General features: G+C 49.0%; 1 protein-coding gene across 1 annotated transcript in view; it reads right to left on the reverse strand.

Annotated features, from left to right (window-relative positions):
- Nucleotides 1-24,911, reverse strand: part of KIF17 (kinesin family member 17) — a 1,103,253-nt gene that overhangs the window by 1,030,965 nt on the left and 47,377 nt on the right. The gene's annotated exons all lie outside the window — the stretch shown is intronic.

Genomic DNA, 24,911 nt, shown 5'->3' on the forward strand with positions numbered 1-24,911 from the left:
ATATACGCTCCTGACTTAGTGGGCCATACATTTTCGGCGGATTGCACCAGTAGGTCGGCCTTCTACAGGACCAACCAGATGCGCTCTGGGAATAAATATATGAAAACTCATTGTAAACTTTCTGTTAAAAGCACAGAAATCTTCAAACTACGTTAGTCCAACCTCCACTGTGAGAAACCAGAGGCGTTTCTCCCATGCTATTCCCGGGCATCCCTGACTCAGATAGACAGGGGAGGGCCATCACTCTTGGATCCCCACCCTGGTGGCAGACAAACAAGGGAGGATCTCCTGGGAAAGGGACCCTTGGAGACTGTGGGAGGAACGCCCTCGGGGCCAGACATGGTATCCCCCTCCCCGTTCCAATACATCCTTACCCGACATCCCCTCAGTCATCATGGGATATTATCGCCCAAAACCCTTCACCCACAACAATACATCTGCCCCTTCACCCTGACAAAAACTCACATGGTGTTTCCATGATCCCTAAGAAAAACTACAACTCCCACGATCCCTTCATCCACTTTAAAAACCAACAGACCGAGACTAGGAAAATTGTCTATAATGATATGCAACGGCCCTGTCCCACTAATAAGAGCAAACAGGGTCAGGCGCTCAGTCACTATCACGCCCACTCTGGCTTTAGAAAATATATGTGCAGTGCCATTTCATGTGCCCCCTCCCCCTCCATTTTTGAAAAATACTAAGAAGAGGAAGAGGAAAAAGGGAGCAATGAAGATTATCCATAGGAGCCAGTGCACCAGGGATTCCTATGGGCAGTCACCATTTTGTACCGATAATGAGGCCAGGCAAGGCCAAGCCTCCCACTATAATCATTCCCACCTCAAACCTGTTAAGCCTCCCAGTCAGTGTAAAAGGCAGAGCACACAGGCACACTTTGAGCGAGATGGGGAGGCTGAGAGGATCGTGCTGGCCAGAGGAGTCAAGGAAAAGCTATAGACACCCTAGGAAGGAACCCTGAGAAAGGGGACAGGCAGGGACGTCATTTCACCAAAATGCCAGGGGTAGCGGAAGTGACATCACACGACCCTTGACCCCTCCCTGACGACATCACAGGAAGTGATGCCATTTGACCCCACCCCGAAGTGATATTGTGGGAAGCGATGGAACACGACCTTTCACAGATTGACAAAACAGGAAGTGGCATCACATAGCATTGTACACTACGAAAAATATGGTTACAATATCACTATAATATGATGTACATTTCATACAAGAATGGATCGCCATATGTATTGTTAAGATCAGTGTGTATAGGCCCATATTACCAAATTACTGTGAAGGCAAGCAGACGTCATAGCCAAAGGATAATGATGTGTTATTATATAGCACTTACGCTTATGCGCTTTATATAGAAAGAATATACACCCAATATCACCCAACCTGTGTTGGTACTCATTTATCGACCTCAGAAGGATGAAAGGCTGAGTTGAGGCATTTAAGAACATACTAAATCAGTGACTCACCCCCTGTAGTGTGCCTGAAATAAACCTTTAAGGAGTCTAGCAATTATTGGTTAGAATTCCAGAAAGACACATTATTTGGTATTCCTATTCTTTCCTATTTAGGGTCAGTGCTGAAAGTTTTAGACTTGTGGCACTCCTGTTCTGTTCTTATTTTTCTTATTTTTTTCAAGGGGCCTGAACAAGAAAGCTAGCCACTCCAGAAGTAAAGTGCCACCTGGTGCTGGCCACAACCCAGGAGTTTGCATTACAAAAAAAAAAAAAACGTTTTCTTTCGTTTTTTTGTAGAGGTCGCAAGGGAGACCTCAGAGGCCGCAGTTGCGACATCTGGCGACCCCTAACTGAAATAAATCCCTGGGGACAGGCAGCTAAGTCATTGGGTCTGTGAGTGCTTGAGAGGATATAGTGTGGCAACAGAGCTGTGCTTACAGGTAGCCAGACCAGGAGCAGCTGGAGCTATCTGACAGGACCCAAGCCAAGACTCATTCATCCCCTGGGTGTAACATTAAAACCCAGGCCTCTGAGGGGCAGGTGGGACGACCCTGACCCCAGAAAAGCCGCTTGGAAACCCCACAACTCCCAGAACCTGGAGAATGCCATTTTGGGGAGCTGGCAAAGTAGGAGCAAAATAGAGACTGATGCATTGTGGACCTTGAAGTCAAGAGAATTTTTTTAAATTGAACTTTTGTGCAAAGCGAGAAGATTTGAGTCTGACAGAGGGAGACCAGTGTGAGAAGTTAAAGGAGGGGTCCGAGCCTGACTGAGGGAGACCCATGAGAATTAGAGCAGAGTGGAACACAAGAAGGAGCAGAACTTCTGGGGGAAAGGCAAACCCACTGGAGCAGAACGACCGATCAATGGAGCAGTGTAAAGACCGGAGGAGGGTGTCTGTACTTCTGCTCTCTATATGGTAGAGGAGAGGCACAGAGGACCCCAGCCAAGATTCTCTATTTGGTAAAACGTGGGCAAGCAATCAACGCCTAGCTTCTCAGGATGTGATGCAGGCTGGTCCTTAAGTACAGTGTAGTCCCCAAGCACCCACAAAGGAATGTCCACACACTGTATTAGTTAAAACACAGTCTTTATATAATTAATGCTCAAGGTTATGTACAATATCACGATAACTCACTTTGCACTCGGTTAACTATAATGGCAAATATATACAGTTCTACGTGGTACCACAATCACTATTCAATCTCTTTAAAGTGCATCAACTTTACAGTTAAATGTCACACAAATCAGTTTGTATAAGAGGAAAGCAGTTGGTTAGAACAATTGGCAGAATACTGGCCCCGTTACCTAGACACAGTTCTGTGTGGAGATCCGCCCACCAAGGCAACCTGTAGAATAAAGATATATCACAAGCCCAGTCCATATATTGGTCACAAGAGTCTTTCCAATCGTTCAGCAACCCCAAAGTACCTGTTATTGTAGAGTTCCTCGTCGGGAAATCGACGGCCCTTCTTGAGTGCACTCCCTTTAAGGCAGGAGCCACAGGCCATTGAACGTCCGGCGATGAACAGGGTGAACTACGGCAGTGACGTGGCAGCTTCGTTCCTAGCGGTGCTCGTCGACGACGGAGCGTAGACGTCCTGCAAGGAAGAGGCGTGCGGGGCACCGCGATGTTGATAGTTCAGGACCGCAAAGATTTTGAAGAACTGTGGCCCAACAAGGGCATCGAGTCGTCGCTGTCTCTGTGGTCTTTAGATGGCCGGAAACCCACTGGTGGATGCTCCTCGGCGCGCCGGCGGCCTCGACTTTCTCCAACGGGACAAAGTGGTCGACGGTGCAGACGAGAGCGTCCAAGAGCGTCCTTGGATCAAATGAAGTTTTTAGGCAACGGAAGCACTGCAGCTCCGGTCGGCGACGGCAGTCGGCGACAGTGACGGACAACAGTCCGGGTGCTTCTCTTTGGGATTCCGCAGCAGTCCCCGTCTCCAGTCGGCAGCCTTTCGTAGGTCTGTCTACCAGAAAGCTTTGGCAAAGATCAGCTGGTGCACGTTGGTCCCCCGTAGATCAGGGAGAGGTCTCCTTACCAGGTTCTCTCTTGGATCAGTTCTTGGAGACACAACCGCTTTCAGATCGGCGAAGTAGAGCAACAGCAATTCTTCTCTTCCAGCAGGGCTTCAAGGTCAAGCTTCAGTTTCAACTCCAGTTTCTCTTAAGCTTCTGAACGAATTCTAGCAGTCAAAGGCCCCCAGATATACAAGTTGATCTCCCATTCATTCTGCCGGGTCACACACAGGCAACCAATCACTCAGAAGAGCATTCATGAAGGGATGTGGCCTAGCAGTTCGGGCTGGACTGCCCCTTTTGGGGTGGGGCCAAGCCTGATTTGCATATGGTCTTTCCCTTCTGTAATGGCCTGGCAGGCGAAGAACGGTGGTCTGGAGGGTTGCCCAGAGCATTGCCAGTGGTTAAGATTAAGTCTAAACCTTCCAGCCATCACCTCTTTGTTTTTGCTATGTCACCCCGAGTGGGACGGAGCGTTTAGCTGTTAACTAAAAATTTGTAGGATAAAAGCCTTCTAATCTAGAAAGGCCTTAGCTTAATTAAAGTGTTTGATTTGCATTCATTTAATGTGGGGTAAAATCCTGCAGGTCTTATACAAGGATTAGAAGGTTTGAACTTCTACTTAAGGCTTTGAAGGTCTTTAGTCTGATTATCTTAAATCCTTAGTTTAAAATATTAATTAATGTTGGGGTAATTGGAAGTATTAATGTAGATAAGATAATTGTTATTGATATAAATATTTGATTTTTTTTATTTTGTCGTCAAATTGAGAAAGTGTTTGAGATATTAGGGGAAGTTGTTAGAGAGATTGAATATGATATTCGAAGATAAAAAAATAAGCTTAACAGTGATGATAGAGCAATAATTGTTATAATAGCGATTAAATTTTGTTTAGTTATCTCTTGAATAATTAATCATTTTGGTATAAATCCGGTTGTTGGTGGGAGACCGCCTAATGATATTAATACAATTATTATTGATGCAGCTATTACTGGGTTCTTTAATCATGATATAGCGGCTACGGGTATGCCCAGACGTGGGTCCCGTGCCTGCTGGGCCTAGAGACCCAAGCTACTCCTCACTGATGAGCCCCAACAAGGGCGAAACATGTTTGGGGATGCTTGTGGTCTCGTGCAGAAGGGATGTGGCCTAGCAGTTCGGGCTGGACTGCCCCTTTTGGAGTGGGGCCAAGCCTGATTTGCATATGGTCTTTCCCTTCTGTAATGGCTTGGCAGGCGAAGAACGGTGGTCTGGAGGGTTGCCCAGAGCATTGCCAGTGGTTAAGATTAAGTCTAAACCTTCCAGCCATCACCTCTTTGTTTTTGCTATGTCACCCCGAGTGGGACGGGTATGCCCAGACGTGGGTCCTGTGCCTGCTGGGCCTAGAGACCCAAGCTACTCCTCACTGATGAGCCCCAACAAGGGCGAAACATGTTTGGGGATGCTTGTGGTCTCGTGCAGAAGGGATGTGGCCTAGCAGTTCGGGCTGGACTGCCCCTTTTGGGGTGGGGCCAAGCCTGATTTGCATATGGTCTTTCCCTTCTGTAATGGCTTGGCAGGCGAAGAACGGTGGTCTGGAGGGTTGCCCAGAGCATTGCCAGTGGTTAAGATTAAGTCTAAACCTTCCAGCCATCACCTCTTTGTTTTTGCTATGTCACCCCGAGTGGGACGGGTATGCCCAGACGTGGGTCCTGTGCCTGCTGGGCCTAGAGACCCAAGCTACTCCTCACTGATGAGCCCCAACAAGGGCGAAACATGTTTGGGGATGCTTGTGGTCTCGTGCAGAAGGGATGTGGCCTAGCAGTTCGGGCTGGACTGCCCCTTTTGGGGTGGGGCCAAGCCTGATTTGCATATGGTCTTTCCCTTCTGTAGTGGCTTGGCAGGCGAAGAACGGTGGTCTGGAGGGTTGCCCAGAGCATTGCCAGTGGTTAAGATTAAGTCTAAACCTTCCAGCCATCACCTCTTTGTTTTTGCTATGTCACCCCGAGTGGGACGGGTATGCCCAGACGTGGGTCCCGTGCCTGCTGGGCCTAGAGACCCAAGCTACTCCTCACTGATGAGCCCCAACAAGGGCGAAACATGTTTGGGGATGCTTGTGGTCTCGTGGAGAAGGGATGTGGCCTAGCAGTTCGGGCTGGACTGCCCCTTTTGGGGTGGGGCCAAGCCTGATTTGCATATGGTCTTTCCCTTCTGAAATGGCTTGGCAGGCGAAGAACGGTGGTCTGGAGGGTTGCCCAGAGCATTGCCAGTGGTTAAGATTAAGTCTAAACCTTCCAGCCATCACCTCTTTGTTTTTGCTATGTCACCCCGAGTGGGACGGGTATGCCCAGACGTGGGTCCCGTGCCTGCTGGGCCTAGAGACCCAAGCTACTCCTCACTGATGAGCCCCAACAAGGGCGAAACATGTTTGGGGATGCTTGTGGTCTCGTGCAGAAGGGATGTGGCCTAGCAGTTCGGGCTGGACTGCCCCTTTTGGGGTGGGGCCAAGCCTGATTTGCATATGGTCTTTCCCTTCTGTAATGGCTTGGCAGGCGAAGAACGGTGGTCTGGAGGGTTGCCCAGAGCATTGCCAGTGGTTAAGATTAAGTCTAAACCTTCCAGCCATCACCTCTTTGTTTTTGCTATGTCACCCCGAGTGGGACGGGTATGCCCAGACGTGGGTCCCGTGCCTGCTGGGCCTAGAGACCCAAGCTACTCCTCACTGATGAGCCCCAACAAGGGCGAAACATGTTTGGGGATGCTTGTGGTCTCGTGCAGAAGGGATGTGGCCTAGCAGTTCGGGCTGGACTGCCCCTTTTGGGGTGGGGCCAAGCCTGATTTGCATATGGTCTTTCCCTTCTGTAATGGCTTGGCAGGCGAAGAACGGTGGTCTGGAGGGTTGCCCAGAGCATTGCCAGTGGTTAAGATTAAGTCTAAACCTTCCAGCCATCACCTCTTTGTTTTTGCTATGTCACCCCGAGTGGGACGGGTATGCCCAGACGTGGGTCCCGTGCCTGCTGGGCCTAGAGACCCAAGCTACTCCTCACTGATGAGCCCCAACAAGGGCGAAACATGTTTGGGGATGCTTGTGGTCTCGTGCAGAAGGGATGTGGCCTAGCAGTTCGGGCTGGACTGCCCCTTTTGGGGTGGGGCCAAGCCTGATTTGCATATGGTCTTTCCCTTCTGTAATGGCTTGGCAGGCGAAGAACGGTGGTCTGGAGGGTTGCCCAGAGCATTGCCAGTGGTTAAGATTAAGTCTAAACCTTCCAGCCATCACCTCTTTGTTTTTGCTATGTCACCCCGAGTGGGACGGGTATGCCCAGACGTGGGTCCCGTGCCTGCTGGGTCTAGAGACCCAAGCTACTCCTCACTGATGAGCCCCAACAAGGGCGAAACATGTTTGGGGATGCTTGTGGTCTCGTGCAGAAGGGATGTGGCCTAGCAGTTCGGGCTGGACTGCCCCTTTTGGGGTGGGGCCAAGCCTGATTTGCATATGGTCTTTCCCTTCTGTAATGGCTTGGCAGGCGAAGAACGGTGGTCTGGAGGGTTGCCCAGAGCATTGCCAGTGGTTAAGATTAAGTCTAAACCTTCCAGCCATCACCTCTTTGTTTTTGCTATGTCACCCCGAGTGGGACGGGTATGCCCAGACGTGGGTCCCGTGCCTGCTGGGCCTAGAGACCCACGCTACTCCTCACTGATGAGCCCCAACAAGGGCGAAACATGTTTGGGGATGCTTGTGGTCTCGTGCAGAAGGGATGTGGCCTAGCAGTTCGGGCTGGACTGCCCCTTTTGGGGTGGGGCCAAGCCTGATTTGCATATGGTCTTTCCCTTCTGTAATGGCTTGGCAGGTGAAGAACGGTGGTCTGGAGGGTTGCCCAGAGCATTGCCAGTGGTTAAGATTAAGTCTAAACCTTCCAGCCATCACCTCTTTGTTTTTGCTATGTCACCCCGAGTGGGACGGGTATGCCCAGACGTGGGTCCCGTGCCTGCTGGGCCTAGAGACCCAAGCTACTCCTCACTGATGAGCCCCAACAAGGGCGAAACATGTTTGGGGATGCTTGTGGTCTCGTGCAGAAGGGATGTGGCCTAGCAGTTCGGGCTGGACTGCCCCTTTTGGGGTGGGGCCAAGCCTGATTTGCATATGGTCTTTCCCTTCTGTAATGGCTTGGCAGGCGAAGAACGGTGGTCTGGAGGGTTGCCCAGAGCATTGCCAGTGGTTAAGATTAAGTCTAAACCTTCCAGCCATCACCTCTTTGTTTTTGCTATGTCACCCCGAGTGGGACGGGTATGCCCAGACGTGGGTCCCGTGCCTGCTGGGCCTAGAGACCCAAGCTACTCCTCACTGATGAGCCCCAACAAGGGCGAAACATGTTTGGGGATGCTTGTGGTCTCGTGCAGAAGGGATGTGGCCTAGCAGTTCGGGCTGGACTGCCCCTTTTGGGGTGGGGCCAAGCCTGATTTGCATATGGTCTTTCCCTTCTGTAATGGCTTGGCAGGCGAAGAACGGTGGTCTGGAGGGTTGCCCAGAGCATTGCCAGTGGTTAAGATTAAGTCTAAACCTTCCAGCCATCACCTCTTTGTTTTTGCTATGTCACCCCGAGTGGGACGGGTATGCCCAGACGTGGGTCCCGTGCCTGCTGGGCCTAGAGACCCAAGCTACTCCTCACTGATGAGCCCCAACAAGGGCGAAACATGTTTGGGGATGCTTGTGGTCTCGTGCAGAAGGGATGTGGCCTAGCAGTTCGGGCTGGACTGCCCCTTTTGGGGTGGGGCCAAGCCTGATTTGCATATGGTCTTTCCCTTCTGTAATGGCTTGGCAGGCGAAGAACGGTGGTCTGGAGGGTTGCCCAGAGCATTGCCAGTGGTTAAGATTAAGTCTAAACCTTCCAGCCATCACCTCTTTGTTTTTGCTATGTCACCCCGAGTGGGACGGGTATGCCCAGACGTGGGTCCCGTGCCTGCTGGGCCTAGAGACCCAAGCTACTCCTCACTGATGAGCCCCAACAAGGGCGAAACATGTTTGGGGATGCTTGTGGTCTCGTGCAGAAGGGATGTGGCCTAGCAGTTCGGGCTGGACTGCCCCTTTTGGGGTGGGGCCAAGCCTGATTTGCATATGGTCTATCCCTTCTGTAATGGCTTGGCAGGCGAAGAACGGTGGTCTGGAGGGTTGCCCAGAGCATTGCCAGTGGTTAAGATTAAGTCTAAACCTTCCAGCCATCACCTCTTTGTTTTTGCTATGTCACCCCGAGTGGGACGGGTATGCCCAGACGTGGGTCCCGTGCCTGCTGGGCCTAGAGACCCAAGCTACTCCTCACTGATGAGCCCCAACAAGGGCGAAACATGTTTGGGGATGCTTGTGGTCTCGTGCAGAAGGGATGTGGCCTAGCAGTTCGGGCTGGACTGCCCCTTTTGGGGTGGGGCCAAGCCTCATTTGCATATGGTCTTTCCCTTCTGTAATGGCTTGGCAGGCGAAGAACGGTGGTCTGGAGGGTTGCCCAGAGCATTGCCAGTGGTTAAGATTAAGTCTAAACCTTCCAGCCATCACCTCTTTGTTTTTGCTATGTCACCCCGAGTGGGACAGGTATGCCCAGACGTGGGTCCCATGCCTGCTGGGCCTAGAGACCCAAGCTACTCCTCACTGATGAGCCCCAACAAGGGCGAAACATGTTTGGGGATGCTTGTGGTCTCGTGCAGAAGGGATGTGGCCTAGCAGTTCGGGCTGGACTGCCCCTTTTGGGGTGGGGCCAAGCCTGATTTGCATATGGTCTTTCCCTTCTGTAATGGCTTGGCAGGCGAAGAACGGTGGTCTGGAGGGTTGCCCAGAGCATTGCCAGTGGTTAAGATTAAGTCTAAACCTTCCAGCCATCACCTCTTTGTTTTTGCTATGGCAGCCAATCAGGTGCATAGTGCATTCAGGCCATTCACTCCTCTCCAGACACTCACAACAAGTTATGTGTATTGGGACAAGTACCCAGCCATTCAACAGCTGTCTCAGTCATTGGGCCTCATTACGACCCTGGCGGAAATCGCGGTGCAAAATGCACCATGGAGCACGGCGGAAAGCTGCCGATAGCGCCATGGGGGTTGGCGGATTTTCCGCCCCATTCCGACCTTGGCGGGGCGGTAAATCCCCATCCCCCATTTTACCCTTCCCCATTCCCATTTTTGCCCCATAGGGTATAATGGGAGTGGGGAAGGCGTTAATTACGCCACCGTAAAATACGGTGGCGTAATTAACAACAAGGTCCCGTAGCGCCATGGATTTCTCCGCCCGGAAAAACCAGGCGGAAAACGGCTCCATGGCGCTACGGGAACTCGTAGTAGGGCGGACGGGTCCGCCGCGAATAACGCTGGCGTAAACCCACTCCGCCAGGGTCGTAATGAGGCCCATTGTGTCAAACACCAGATACTAGACATCCACAACACAGAATGCGTATTCGTCACACACTCCATTCACCCAGGTCCCACCCACAGGCATACCCACAACATACAGTCATTGGGAAGGCTCCAGCCAGTCTGGTCAGCACTTCCCCACACTACCATATATGGAACTTCCACCCAACAGCCAGTCAAGGGGAAGGGACAGAGTCAGGGCTTCCCGGGTCTTTGGGAAAATCAAGGTAACAGGCGATGGAAGGCAAGAGCCCACGGGGCCATCTTGTCTCCATCAGGACTCTACAGATTCCAATGACCGGGCCTGGGCATCCCAAAATGGAGGATGCTCAGGGCACCTGTCAATTCAGCATGGAGTTGCCACCAGCCAAGCCTGTGGTATTGACTCCTGAATTGAAGCAGCAAAGTGAAGAAACTCTGAAATGCAAAATGGTCAAGATTAACCCCGGAAAAAGGGGAAGTGAAAAGGTGAATGCTTGAAGAGGAAGATTTCTTTGAACTTTTTGCTTATTGTACAGAACTACGAAAACCAAGAGAAACTGGGGCAAATAACACAAAAGGAGAGTGGAAGTGAAAGTCGAACTGGTCCTGTGGAGGTCCATAGTAAAAACCAGGACATCTGTGATTTGCACGTGGCAGAATTCATCGCTGCGGAATTGACTGTGGTAAATTTTGTTGCAAATACAATTTTGCAGCAACCAACTTCTGCAAAACCGTGACCCACCTCACGCTACCCAATACATCCCCACCACCTACCTTTTGCTTCTGTGCTTTCTCTGACCCTGCAGTGTCAGTTCTGTCTCTCTTACGCAGGTCGGATCTGACACCACATGGTCCGCTTTTCTCTTTTCTCCCTTTTTGTTTCATTCCCCGCCTCCAGTCCTCAGGAAGTGGGGGATAGCCCGGCTATCCCACAAATCAATCACTAACAAACATGGGGAACAGGAGGACACCCCTGCAACCCAGCTCCCCTTGTTTGGTATTGATTACCAAATGTGTTCGAATTTAATCGATCAAATGGTACTGGCCGAATTCGGCCAAATTTACCATACGATCAATTAAAGTCAAACAAATTGGCCAATACCAAAAACCTCACCCATTCGAAAGTCTTCGGCATTGGTGAAAGGTCCGAGTCCAATTGAGGGAGAACTGGAATGTAAAATAAGTTAGGGGAAGCGAACCCCGAACAAATGTGAATAAAGCGTGGGGAAGGGAACCCCTGCAAGTGCTGTGATGGCGAGTTCCGAGCCCGGCTGCGGGAGATCTACGTTAAATCAGGTACTTTTTGCTTTGAGAGGTCTGAGCCCGACAAAGGGAGACCTACGTGAACTTTTTGTTGAACTATGATTTATTGAGAGGTCCGAACCCGACAGAGGGAGACCTATATGAACTTTCTGTTTTGGGAGGTCCGAGCCCAAAAGAGGGAGACCTATGTGAACTTTTTATTGAACTGTGAAAGAAGTTTGGCGAACTGGAAAACCAGTGACTTTAACATGGAAGGCCAAGCAGGTCTCGGCCCATGTTTTGAACTGCTTTTTGATAACCTGAGCCAGAGTGTGTCATCCTACCTATAAGGAGCCGCCTTATTCCATGCTGTCCAATATGGGAAGGAGAGCTAACTCGGCCAACTTGATTCTTTATGTTATAACACTGACCTTTTTTTGCATACATATTCCCCTGTACACACTTTTTGTATAAAAGATAGGGCAGGGATTAGGTTTTGTTAGTATAGGCCATTTTGATTTGACAGAGACTGACTACGACTGTGTTTTCTTTATTATTTGATGGTAGATACTACTCCCATCATAGCTATAGGGCAAAGTAGGAGTTTTTCCAAACCCCACAAATCTAATAAAGGTTTTGAAATTGCATCTCTTGTGTCAGTGTCATACTTGTGATACCATGTCTTCCTTACGCCACCAAGATAAATTAAATTACCAATAAAATAAAATAAATAAAAAGCACCAAGTGCCACCACACCTGTGAACTCTAAATTGAACAAATATGTCACCAAAGAGTGTAAGGACAAATACCCTATGTGAGGAAAACTACCAAAAGCACAGGCAGACAGTGTGAAATGTTTTACCCAATGTTTACATGGTAAATTCATAATATTGATGAACCTTAGTGGAGCATGAATTGCTCAATGGTTCCTTAATTGGGCACAATACAAGCTGCCTTACACCTAAAGGAGTCAGGCCATAATGTTGATGCCTGTCATGAGCGCTACTCCCGAGGAGCCAAGACTGGCCCAGCGTCCCCGGAAGCAGGCTCATCATCCATACCCCCGGTTCCAGCAGACCCCTACAGGGGCCCTTTGGACCATGTCCTGGCGCCTCTGGCGCCAGGCTCATAAGGAACCACAGTCCCGGCGCCATGGGCGCCGGGCTCATATTCTTAAAGTGTGCAGTAGTGATTGGGTGGATTTACCTGTGGCAGACCATGCTGCATACTCACCTAGAACAATCCAAGCTGGGTGAAGTCCCAGCCACTGGCTGGGAGGGACCAATCCTCTGTTACAGGAACTCTTTTCTTACCTGGGTGGGGCTGATGCTAATCCTCTGACACAGGAACTCTTTTCTTACCTGGGTGAGGCTGGAGGAAGAATACGCACCAAAGCACTTCTCCACTATTTAAACCACGCCCGATAGAATTCACGTGCTTTGCGTTATTCTGCAACAGCAGCAGGACGCTCACCGAGTCGGCTCCTGCATTCCAGGTCCAGACACACCCTCAGCTTCTCGAGCAGCAACCTGTGGATGAAGAAAAGGCACAGGAACATCTACTCACCAGAATTCAGCCACAAGAGTCCAGTCTCCGACAACCTGCAAATAAAGACATAAGGTTAGAAAACGGGCAAAACGCTCGCAGCTGCGCTCGCTTACCTTATCCATCCGTGATCACACCGGAGTGCACCGCGGCCTTCGCTTCGGCAGCATCCCAGCACCTGGTGGTGCACTGTCTGCAAGAGTCCTGAGTTTCTCCGCAAGGTAACTGAGTGACTTGAGGGCGACAGCCTTTTAGATGATGCAGCAAGACTTGAAGGTGATTTGTGCGTGCAGTGGTGTTAGGCAGAACCTGTGCAGTTCCCTTAGGGACCACTGCAAAAGATTTAAGACTACAGGTGTTAGCAGTAAACCCACTTGGTAGCAGTCTGTACCCCCCAGATTTACCTGGTAGCTGTGGCTGAGCAGTCAGACTTCCCTCAAGAAGAGTTAGGCAGTATGCAAAGTATACTCAATAGGCACTTAGATACAATAATACAAGCAAACACTGACCAGAGCTTTGGTATCAAAGTATATAATTATTTATTTATAAACACACAGTGAAACACTCCAGCACTCTTATTGTAAAATATTCTAAACACAGTTACTATTATGATACATACACCCATTTTCCCCTTATTAGAAAATCACAGTAAGACACCACTTATTTTCATACAGAGGTGAGCGCTTAACTAGATTGCACTCTACTAAGGTTGTGGAAAAGGGATGGAAAAAGACAGAATATGCAGGATTACACCACTCTACGATTCAGGAACACTATTAGCAAGGCAGAGAGCAAAAGTCACTGGTGAGCCAAAGTCCAACGGCTGGGCCCACTCTTAGAGCAGAGCACAAATGCGCCCAAGATCACACAGTTACACTAGGCTTAGAAAGTCTTGCAGAGGGTTCAGAAAAGAGTTTAGAGAGGCTTTAGAAAAGTTTAGCCAGGGTGTCCCAGGCTAACCCAGGTTCGAAAGCCGGGGACTAAATCTACCCCGTACAGTCGGTTGCAAGGGAAGCCAGGCGGGGCATAGTACCTTAAGTGGGAAGGATCCTCCAGCGGTGGCAGTTGTTCCTGGTAGTGGTTGCAAGTTGCGGCCTCGTCCAGGGGAAGAGAAGATCTCGACGTGGAGGAAAGATGCAGTTCGTTGCAGTACCAGGGCAGAAACCAGCCGCGGAGTTTTCCGGTAAAAGGTGGTACCTTTATCTCGCGGTCGTGGTAAAACGTGGTATCCCGGTTGCCGGGGTGCTTAGCACGGGCAAGGCGGACACGAGATACGTCGGGAAAGCGAAAAGACAGTGAAGCTGGTTATCCCCACCAGTCAAAGGAAGAGGACTCTCCGGCGGGAGATCTCCTCTGTCGTTGGGAAAAGTGGTGAGACGGTCCAGCAGGGCTCCACCGGTTGTGGTGTCGTGGCAGGTCGGCTCAGCTTCTCCCTCGTCGGATTCTTAGGTCCTGTGGCGACTTCTGAAGTTCCAGTCCCCAAAGCCCTGCTTTTATGCAGCAAGCCCCCATTCACTCAGCCTAGCTGTCACTCAAACATGCTAAGTGGTGAGCCGGCCGGCTCACCACTTGGGCCAATCAGGACGGAGTGCGACTTGAGTTGCCTAGGCAACTCAGTCCAGGGTGCCTAAATTCCCCTCCACCCCGCCTAAGTACCCCAGACATAGTGGCACCACTTTGGAGGGCTTCTGTGGAGAAGCCTGCCAAAAAGTGGAACAAAGGGCTCGACTTGGGTTGGAGTCACAGAAGAGAACACAAACGCCATTTTAGAATCAAGTTTTGGCAAAAAATACCAACCGGAGAATTAGTATTAATTAAATAAACCGGCGGTATGTTCGAGGCTACCTTAAATAATTAAATAAAGATAGTAGCCTAAAACAATGGGAAATCCCATAGGAAAATATTCGCGGTTGAATATAAAAAGTAGTATCCACTGCCACCAGCCAAAACTCGATCAGGGGGGACGGAGACGTGCCCCCTCGACTAACAGACCCTGGGGCAATCGAATTGCCCCAGCCAGTACGTCCACAATATGATGGTTTGTACTAGTTCTGTTCATAATTTAAGACTAGTAAAGTCAATGGTGACTTTACATGCCCTGGGAGACAGTAGTCAGTCCCAGTGTATGGAGTCTATACTGGGGGGTCACTATGACACCCCTGTGTTACTGCACGGAGGGTGCTATGTAACACACATCACAAAAACACATGAAACCCTATGGAGTAAAAGAGCCCATTAGACACATCTAGATTCAAAGAAACACACTCAAATCATGTCCAAGAGTGAGGGTAAAAGAGTCTCACTCTTGGCAGGAGAAAAAAATAAACCCCAAAAATCCAGCAAAGCTGCTGGGGGACTCACTAGGTTAGGAAATTCAGCCTAAACAGAGAATTCTCCCTAACACTCGCCCCCCCAGACTAAGGGACAGGAGGATTTAATCCACTCCTGGATGAACCTCATACCTCTAGTCGATGACATACATCCTAGAGAGTCCATCAGCATTTTGATGGTGACACCCTGACCTGTGCACAATGGTGAAATCAAACCCTTGCAGGCAGATTGACCATCTCAATAGTTTTGGATTTTCTCCCTTCATTTGCATTAACCATCTCAAGGGTTGGTGGTTAGTCTGAATGACAAAAGTAGAACCATACAAGTATGGCCTAAACTTCTTCAGTGCCCACACAATAGCAAAGCATTTTCTTTCTATTGTTGCCCACCTTGTCTCAGGTTCCTTCAGCTTACGGCTGATGAAGCAAATGGGGTGCTCCCTACCCTTCTCATCCAGTTGGCTGAGGACTGCACCTATACCTACATTGGAAGCATCAGTTTGTACAATGAAAGCTTGGTGGTAGTCAGGAGCTCTCAATACTGGAGCTTGGCAAAGAGCTTTCTTCAGTTTTTCAAAGGCCTGATTGCATTCCTCATTCCATTTGACCTTTTTAGGGAATTTTGGAGAGGAGATTACATTCAGTGGAGAAGCTATGGTCCCATAGTTCTCAATGAAATTCCTGTAGTACCCAGTGAGGCCTAGGAAGGCTCTCACTTGGGTTTGAGTAGTAGGTGTTGTCCAATTGTGCACAGATTCAATCTTGCTGAGCAAAGGCCTTATTTCTCCACCTCCTACCTCATGTCCAAGGTAGACCACCTTACTTTGACCTATCTGGCATTTACTTGCCTTGATAGTCAAATTGGCCTGTCCAAGAGCCTGCAAAACATGTCCTAGGTGGTGCACATGATCCTCCCAGGAGTGGCTGAAGACTGCAATGTCATCCAAGTATGCCATGCAGAAGTCCTCCATCCCAGCTAGAACTTGGTTTACCATCCTTTGGAATGTAGCAGGTGCATTTTTTAATCCAAAAGGCATGACCTTAAACTGGTACAAGCCAACTGGGGTGGAAAATGCAGTTTTCTCCTTGACATGGTCTGTCAAGGCTATTTGCCAATAGCCTGACGTAAGGTCAAATGTGCTGAGGTACTTGGCGGCACCAAGTTTATCCACCAACTCATCTGTCCTTGGTAAAGGGTGGGCATCAGTTTTGGTGACTGCATTAAGAGCTCTATAGTCCACACAGAATCTCAAGTCTTTGGATCCTGCCTTTGGTACTAACACAACTGGGCTAGACCATGGACTAGTAGAGGGTTCTATTACCCCGAGATCAAGCATCTTCTTGACCTCCCCCTTGATATGGGTTCTCACATTTTCTGACATTCGGTATCCTCTGCTTTTGACTGGCAGACAGTCACCAGTGAGTATCTCGTGCTGTCCCCAAGGGGTCAAGCCTGGTGAGAGTGAGAACAGGGAGGCAAACTGATTTAACATAGATTTGCACTCTTCTTGTTGCTCAGGTGTCAGATCTGAAGAGAGATTGACTCCTTCAATTTTTTCATCCAAAGGTACACCTCTGAGGAGATCAGGGAGAGACTCACTCTCTTCTTCCTCTGCTGCTGAAGCTAGAAGCAAGGCTCCTACTTCAGGTCTGGAGATGTACACCTTCAGTCGGTTGGTGTGGAAGACTCTAGGAGCTTCCCTGGGTCTGCCCAGATCCACCAGATAGTTGACCTCTCCAAGTTTTCCCACAACTTTGAAGGGTCCCATCCATTTGTCCTGCAAGGCCCTCTGCCTTGTGGGGAGCATAACGAGAACTAGCTGGTCTTGAGTGAACTCAACCATGTTAGCCTTTTGATCATGCCAATGCTTGACCAAAGCTTGTCCAGCTTTCAGGTTATCACTAGCTTCTGCCATCATGTGTGACATTTTCCTTCGGAGACCTATCACATAGTCAGTCACTCTGACTGGCTTGAGGGGGGGAGTGACTTCCAACCCCTCCTTAATCAGGGCCAATGGACCTCTGACCGGATGGCCATAGAGAAGTTCAAAGGGAGAATAACCTACTCCCTCCTGAGGTACTTCTCTATAAGCAAAGAGAAGGCATGGCAGTAGAAGGTCCCACTTTCTTTTCAGGGGTTCTTCTAAAGCACCTATCATGCTCTTCATGGTTCTGTTAAATCTTTCTACCAGTCCATTGGTTTGGGGGTGGTAGGCGGTTGAGAACTTGTAAGTAACTCCACAGGTTTTCCACATGGCTTTCATGTAGTGGGACATACAGTTTGATCCCCTGTCAGAGATTACTTCCTTAGGAAACCCAACCCTGGTAAAAATACCAAGGAGGGCCTTAGCCACAGCCGGAGCTGTAACAGTTCTCATAGGTATTGCCTCAGGATATCTAGTAGCATGGTCTACTACAACAAGGATAAACCTGTTGCCTGAGGATGTAGGGGGATCAAGGGGACCAACAATGTCAATAACTACCTTCTCAAATGGGACTCCCACAACTGGGAGAGGCACTAATGGTGCCACATTCTTGGCGCCAACCTTACCAGAAGTTTGGCAGGTATGGCAGCTCTTGCAAAACTTATCTACTTCGGCCCCCATTTTTGGCCAGTAGAAGTAGAGTGAGAGCCTTTCCTTGGTCTTCTTGAAACTCAAGTTACCAGCCAAAGGAATCTCGTGGGCTAAGTGCAAGAACTGTTGTCTGTTTTCTTGAGGTACTACAAGGCGTTTGTAGTCTCCAGGTTCAGACTCAGTTGGTTCACTGTAAAAGAGGCCATCTTCCCAGTGCAACCTATACTTCCCAGGCTCCTGCCCATCAGCCTGAGCAGCTGCCTGCTGGCGGAGACCCTCCAGAGTTGAACATTCTCTTTGTCCCTTACGGAAAGCTGCCCTGCTGGGCCCACCTTCTGCCAGTAAAGACTGCAGCTCAGGATGGTCCTCGGGGTCTAGATCTCCAATAAGTTCTTGGCCTCCCACTAGCTCTTCTTCAGAGTCTAGTTCAACCATACAGGGTTGTACCTCCCTCTCAGCCTCAGCTGGAGGGGGAGTTACAGGTGTAACTGTTGGAAGCACTGGAGTGCTTGCTGCTGACTTTTTCCTAGGAGTCTTGGGTTGCCCCTTTGCTCCTGATCGGGTAGTTACTGCAGTGAGTTGCTCCAGTGGCAAAGGAGTGATCTCTGTCATCATCTCCTGAGATAGCCCTCTCAGGGTTTTCTCTCTTGCAAGTTTTTATGAGCTCCTGTAACCTCTTACTAGGTGGTCTGGGGGTATGTGACACAACTCCAAGAGCTTTCAGGTCATTACCCAGAAGATCCCTACCTGGCACTTCACATTGTACACTGACAGGTATTTTTACAGCCATGTCATTACACTGGATGAGAACTGGTAACTGGGGACACATCTGCACAGGCCCTCCAGCTAACTTGGTGAGGCATTTGGGTGCCTTAGCAACATCCTCTGCCTTGAAAAAAGATTCATCCACCACAGTTATGCTGGCCCCAGTGTCTCTAATGGCAGGAGTCTCCTGACCATTCACCTGGACACTGTCCTTATAATACTCTTTAGTATTATCTGGGATAGAATTATACACATCTAAATTCTGTTGTTCCCACAACCCCAGAGAGACTAAAGAAACACTGGCTGACACTCCAATGGGTTCATCAGCCAGTAGTAGAAAGTTTCCACTTGCCATTGGGACTTCCTCTTCTGGAGCGAAGGCTAAGGAGGCAAGTTGGATCCCTGAAGGTTTACCCTTGCATCTGGGATCTCCTTTCACATGGTCAGTAGAGCCACAAACAAAGCATTTACCAAATGCCTTCTGGAATGGAGGCTTGTTCTGACCTCCCTCTGGTTTAGCACCAGAGGAGACACTATTCTGCTGTGGTTTCCCTGGTGGCTTACCCTTCTGGTTTTGTTTGGGGCCCTCTTTGGAATTTGCAGTATTAGAATTCTCATTGGAGTCCTTTTTAGGCGGTTTCCCCTCATCCTTTTTCTGAGTTACCCCAGCATACTTGTGAGTGGCCCTGTTGGCAACCCACAAGTCAGCAGCCTTAGCTAGTTTTCGGGAATCTAATTCCTTTGAATCAGCCAAGTGCTGTCTGAGCTCAGGAGAGCAGGCATCATAAATTGACTCCAACATAACAAGATTCTTCATACCTTCATAAGTGTTCACTTTGTAACCCTTAATCCATCCAAGTTTTTCAACCCTTCACTCACCCAGGTATCGCAAGGGGAACCTTCATGCTTTTTGAGGGTTCTAAACCTCTTAAGATACTGGGAAGGGGTCTTCCCAAACCTAGCTATCAAAGCTAGTTTCACACATTCATACTCTTTCCTATCCTCCTCCCCCAACTCCATTACCACATCAGTTGCAACAGGGGGAAGCCTAGAGAACAACCAGGTGAGTAAGTCATTTCCTGTGATGTTCTGGAGCCCATGATTATATTCAAACAGAGACAACCAATCCAACACATCCAACTTAGGCTCATACATACCAACCAATTCCTTAGGCATCCGGGGTCTTTTAGGACTGGAACTTCTAGAGGAGCCAGAGAGAGAAGCATTTTCGACAGACAATTTCTTCATTTCAATGCTTGAGCTCCATTTCCCTTAGCCTTAGTTCTTGATTCATTTCCTGATGTCTCTGTTCAGCCAGAGTATTCAGTCTCTTGAACTCTAGTTCAAGTTTCATTTTCTCTAATTCGAGATGTTGAGGACTTAGTGTGGGACTTGGTAAAGGCCCAGTAGGTACAGCAGGTAGGGCAGACAGAGGCCTAGGGGGGACAGTCACAGCAGCCTCACCCTCCTCTTCTGACTCTTCCTCAAGATTATCAACATTTGGATCAATATCAATTTCTATACTGTTATCTACATTTTCTGGCATGGTAGGTTCCTCAGACCCATCATCCAGACTTTGGTTAGCTAACAACCTTTCTATTAACTCCATTTTCTTGCCTTTAGTCATGAGGTTCTTATGCTTACACAATACTCTTAAACAATCAGCAGTTTTTGTAGCAAGGGACTCTTGACTATAAGTTTCCATAGTTGACATGTTAGAAAGATTACTTTTTCAGTGCTAAGCTTTGTGGTTAGTTGTACTAAGGTATCCTCAAGCACTCTAAAGTGTATACTCAATACAAATCCCACCGCTGTACACCAGTGTTAGGCAGAAACCTGTGCAGTTCCCTTAGGGACCACTGCAAAAGATTTAAGACTACAGATGTTAGCAGTAAACCCACTTGGTAGCAGTCTGTACCACCCAGATTTACCTGGTAGCTGTGGCTGAGCAGTCAGACTTCCCTCAAGAAGAGTTAGGCAGTATGCAAAGTATACTAAATAGGCACTTAGATACAATAATACAAGCAAGCACTGACCAGAGCTTTGGTATCAAAGTATATAATTATTTATTTATAAACACACAGTGAAACACTCCAGCACTCTTATTGTAAAATATTCTAAACACAGTTACTATTATGATATATACACCCCTTTTCCCCTTATTAGAAAATCACAGTAAGACACCACTTATTTTCATACAGAGGTGAGTGCTTAACTAGATTGCACTCTACTAAGGTTGTGGAAAAGGGAGGGAAAAAGACAGAATATGCAGGATTACACATCTCTACGATTCAGGAACACTATTAGCAAGGCAGAGAGCAAAGGTCACTGGTGAGCCAAAGTCCAACGGCTGGGCCCACTCTTAGAGAGAGCAGAGCACAAATGCGCCCAAGATCACACAGTTACACTAGGCTTAGAAAGTCTTGCAGAGGGTTCAGAAAAGAGTTTAGAGAGGCTTTAGAAAAGTTTAGCTAGGGTGTCCCAGGCTAACCCAGGTTCGAAAGCCGGGGACTAAATCTACCCCGTACAGTCGGTTGCAAGGGAAGCCAGGCGGGACACGGTACCTTAAGTGGGAAGGATCCTCCAGCGGTGGCAGTTGTTCCTAGTAGTGGTTGCAAGTTGCAGCGTCGTCCAGGGGAAGAGAAGATCTCGACGTGGAGGAAAGATGCAGGTCGTTGCACTACCAGGGCAGAAACCAGCCGCTGAGTTTTCCGGTAAAAGGTGGTACCTTTATCTCGCGGTCGTGGTAAAACGTGGTATCCCAGTTGCCGGGGTGCTTAGCACGGGCAAGGCGGCCACGAGATACGTCGGGAAAGCGAAAAGACGGTGAAACTGGTTATCCCCACCAGTCAAAGGAAGAAGACTCTCCAGCGGGAGATCTCCTCTGTCGTTGGGAAAAGTGGTGAGACGGTCCAGCAGGGCTCCACCGGTCGTGGTGTCGTGGCAGGTCGGCTCAGCTTCTCCCTCGTTGGATTCTTAGGTCCTGTGGCGACTTCTGAAGTTCCAGTCCCCAAAGCCCTGCTTTTATGCAGCAAGCCCCCATTCACTCAGCCTAGCTGTCACTCAAACATGCTAAATGGTGAGCCGGCCGGCTCACCACTTGGGCCAATCAGGACGGAGTGCGACTTGAGTTGCCTAGGCAATTCAGTCCAGGGTGCCTAAATTCCCCTCCACCCCGCCTAAGTACCCCAGACATAGTGGCACCACTTTGGAGGGCTTCTGTGGAGAAGCCCGCCAAAAAGTAGAACAAAGGGTTCGACTTGGGTTGGAGTCACAGAAGAGAACACAAACGCCATTTTAGAATCAAGTTTTGGCAAAAAATACCAACCGGAGAATTAATATTAATTAAATAAACCGGTGGTATGTTCGAGGCTACCTTTAATAATTAAATAAAGATAGTAGCCTAAAACAATGGGAAATCCCATAGGAAAATATTCACGGTTGAATATAAAAAGTAGTATCCACTGCCACCAGCCAAAACTCGATCAGGGGGGACGGAGACGTGCCCCCTCGACTAACAGACCCTGGGGCAATCGAATTGCCCCAGCCAGTACGTCCACAATATGATGGTTTGTACTGGTTCTGTTCAGAATTTAAGACTAGTAAAGTCAATGGTGACTTTACATGCCCTGGGAGACAGTAGTCAGTCCCAGGGTATGGAGTCTATACTGGGGGGTCACTATGACACCCCTGTGTTACTGCACGGAGGGTGCTGTGTAACACACATCACAAAAACACATGAAACCCTATGGAGTAAAAGACCCCATAGCCCATTAGACACATCTAGATTCAAAGAAACACACTCAAATCATGTCCAAGAGTGAGGGTAAAAGAGTCTCACTCTTGGCAGGAGAAAAAAATAAACCCCAAAAATCCATCAAAGCTGCTGGGGGACTCACTAGGTTAGGAAATTCAGCCTAAACAGAGAATTCTCCCTAACAAGTGGAAGCCATTGAAGGTCGATGAGGGCCACGGTGATGTGGTCGTATCTGCTTAGACCCTTGATGAGGCATGCGGTCGCGTGTACGACACTTCTCAGGGGCACAAGGGAGGACGATGCAAGGCCTTCGAGGAGTGCATTGCCCCAATCCAGGTGGGATAGGACCAGTGCTTGGACGGTGGATCTACCCCATTCTCAATGATCTTTCCTAGGAAGGGAAGATGGGTGATGGTGCAATAGTTACCTAGGTTGTTGGGATTCAGAGTGGGTTTCTTTAGTAGAGGGAGGATTTGTCCTGTCTTTAAGGTTGATGAGAAGGTGCCTTGAGTTAGGGAGCTGTTGATGATCTCCAGGTAAGGAAGGAGAGCTTCTGCAGGCAGGGTCTTGAGGGTGGATGCTGGGAGGATGTCGTCTGTATATGATGTGGCTTTGAGGGCTGCCAGGGTTTCTACCAAGTCCTCTGTCGCAAGTGTCTTGAGTGTTGTCCAGGAAATGGAGATTTCATGAGGAGGGACGTGAGGTGGGTCTGTGGATGCATAGTTGGCATCTATGTGCTGGCGGATCTTTCTGATTTTGTCGATGAAGAAGATGTTGATGGTGGTGGATTTTTCAATGGAGTGTGGTATGGCAGGTTTGGGTAGCGGGTTGACGCAGTGCTTGACCACTTTGAGGAGGACTCTGCTTTTGTTGTCAGCTTCTACTTTGGTATTCTGATAGTAAGAGACCTTGGCTGTGTTGAATAATTGTCAGGGTGTTGCTCAGAGTTCTTTGAGGAGCGCCAGGTCGAATGCAGTCCTTAAGAAGCGCAAGTAATCCTCTTGTTTCCTGATGACTCTTTTGCTGAGGTTGAGTTCTTGCTCATACCAGGGTGCTGATGGTTTTGGTACAGTTACATTGCCCTAGAGACACGTGGCGGTTGATGGAAGCTGAGAGGTTGGCATTGAGTGCTTCCAGTAGAGAGTCGCAGTTCGGCTGGAGGTGTTCGGTCCATGTAAGGTGTAGGTTGTTGAGGTCTTCTGTGAGGGTTTCCACTGGGAAGTTATCAAAGGACCTGACGGTTTGTCTGCTGGGAGTGCTTGACTGGAGTGGTGTGCAGGATGTTGAAAGGCATGGCTAGATGGTCAGACCAGTCAAGCGGGAGAGGAGAGCTGTATTGGAGGGAAGACAGTGCAGTGATTATTAGGTCAAGGATGTTACCTTTCTTGTGTGTTGGGTCTTTCATGTGCTGTGTGAGGCTGAGGGTGCGAGAAGGCTGAGGAGAGCTTCCTTCATCAGTTTGGTGGCACTGTTGCCTGGGAGGTTGAAGTCATCTAGGAAGATGCTGTTTGCGTGTTTCTGGGATATGTTGGTGACAAAGGTCGGTGAAGTCTCTGGTGAAGGCGGTGTTGGGTTTGGGTGGTCTCTAGATGAGATGGAAGGTGACTGTGCCCGTTGGGGAGAGCAGGATGTGGTAGGAGAGGACTTTGAAGGAGCCAATGCTTTTGACGTCAAGTCTGGTGCAGGGCCACAAGGTCTTGTGTGTGACTGCGAGGTATCCGCCTGTCTTGTTCGGCCAGTCTCTGTGTTGGATGCTGTAGCTGTTGGGGACAAGGACGTCTAGGATGGGGGTGGCAGTGGGTGTCAGCCAGGTCTCAGTGATGAAGATGGCATCAAGGTGTGTGTAGTAATGAGGTTGGCGATGTCTGCTGCATGTGTGATAGCTGAGCAGACGTTCGCAAGCATCAACTTACGTGTTGTGGACAGTGAGCTGGTGTTGATGGGCTTGAGGCTCATATGGGTGAGTTTGCTGCATTGCAGAGTCCATGCCTTAGAGGAGGAGCGATGTCGTTGACATTGGCGTTGCCTGGTGATGGCTTGTGGGGATGGAGGGCGAAAATGAGGTAATCCAAACATGAATGGAAAACAAGGTGAAGCTGTGCAATCCAACCGCAGCGATGAGCCGGCTTTAACCTCTAGAGTCCTGAGGGCAATATCATGCAGTACCTACAAAATCGAAGGTAATACTTCATTGAGGCCCACTAGATGTGTATTCAAACAGTGCATCCACTGTGCTTCCTTTAGTAGGAGGTTTGCGATGTGGATTAGGTACATTTCTTTACGGTGTCAATTATTCACCATTGCAGGTCCATCAGCAGTATGTTGGTACTGTGATGAATCTGATGGTGTCATCAATTGTTTTCTGGTGGTGACCTCTCCCCATGTGGTCAGGGGATGGCAGTCACTGCCTGATCCTGACCTTGGGGCGGCTATATGAGGGAGGATCACATGGGGGGAGACAACTTCTGGGAGGATACCAAGGCACCATTGGGCAAGGCATGGTATTCCCATTCCTCCCTTGATGATACCACATCCATACCCAATGCATTAATAGCATATTGTTACACCTCCCCTCGTTCACGTAGGAAGGGTACTGAAGACCTTCTAACAAGATCTGTATGTGAGCCATCAAAACCTGACTTACATTCTAAGACTCATGAAAATATCTTCTCAGATACTACATACAAGTTATTCAGAGCTAACTCGCCCTTAAAGACCATTGAGAACACTTACCCAAACTATACATGTAAAACATCAAGAATGGACTTCCATTCCCATACTGTAAGAATACTGGGAGGAGAAAGATAAGCCGAGCAATGCAGAGTGGAAAAGACCAAGAACACAATAT

Source organism: Ambystoma mexicanum, chromosome 8 (genome assembly GCF_040938575.1).
Source record: "Ambystoma mexicanum isolate Mex_15411 chromosome 8, UKY_AmexF1_1, whole genome shotgun sequence".
Taxonomy (NCBI): domain Eukaryota; kingdom Metazoa; phylum Chordata; class Amphibia; order Caudata; family Ambystomatidae; genus Ambystoma; species Ambystoma mexicanum.